The sequence below is a fragment of the Elephantulus edwardii genome, unplaced genomic scaffold (genome assembly GCF_000299155.1).
Source record: "Elephantulus edwardii isolate Elephantulus edwardi_28Jun2011 unplaced genomic scaffold, EleEdw1.0 scaffold00046, whole genome shotgun sequence".
NCBI classification, from domain to species: domain Eukaryota; kingdom Metazoa; phylum Chordata; class Mammalia; order Macroscelidea; family Macroscelididae; genus Elephantulus; species Elephantulus edwardii.
Genome location: NW_006399796.1, coordinates 8,109,166 through 8,110,108, shown reverse-complemented (window position 1 = coordinate 8,110,108; position 943 = coordinate 8,109,166).

Sequence of the window (943 nt, the reverse complement as noted above, 5' to 3'; positions counted from 1 at the left end):
CCATCCTCACTCTTCTACTCTCACTCCTCCAGCTTGCGCCCCCATACATGTTTTACTAGTTATCTTTCTATTTTTACACTAATGGTCTTATATAATAGTTGAGGCAGATTTTTTTTTTGTCTGTTTTTCTCCCTCTGACCCCAATTTTATTCTAGAATAGTGTCTGGAATATAGTAAGCACTCAGTTGCCCTTTTTAATTTTGTGAATGAAATAATACATTTAGTGAAGGAAATGAAAATTATATTGTGAGTTTATATTAGTATGAACTAAGATTGTTATTATATGCCTTCCAGTCATAATTGACCTTCTAGTGAGTTTCCAAAGGCCATAAATTGCATGAGAAGAGAGTCCCCATCTTTCTCCTACAGATCTGGTAGATTTAGAACTTCATGTCTTTGGGTTGGCAGTGTTAACTCCTTACCACTGTGCAATCAATTTCCCAAACTAAGATTAGTAAAATGATTTTGAACAAGAGAATAGCAGTTTTTATTTTAAAAATATTTCACTGTGTTTTAGCTAAAAGATTGTATAGAAAATTAGGTCACTATTAGGGCTGCAGAGCCCTTTCCTTCCTAGAGTGGTTGCTGAAATAATCAATCACAGGAAGCAGCAGCTGTGCATGTTTCTCTTTGTTAAGGACATGAAACTGCTCTCTCTTCCCAGAAATTGTTATCTGCGACCTCAGTCCATTACCCTATCTTGTAAAGAACATCTCTGAGCATCCTCTTCTCCAAGTTCCTTGTAAAACAATATAAAACCCCTTTATAACTTTTAGTGGGGGCTTGTTTTCTGCTTAAGAGCCAGTCCTGCAGTTTCTCCTCAACTAGCTGTCTTTCTTGGCCTGAACTGGGTTCTGTCCTTCCTCAGTGAACTTCCATTTCTGGTGCTGAAACCCAGAAGGGACACTTGCCAGGAGGCAACAAACCCTCATTCATTCATTCA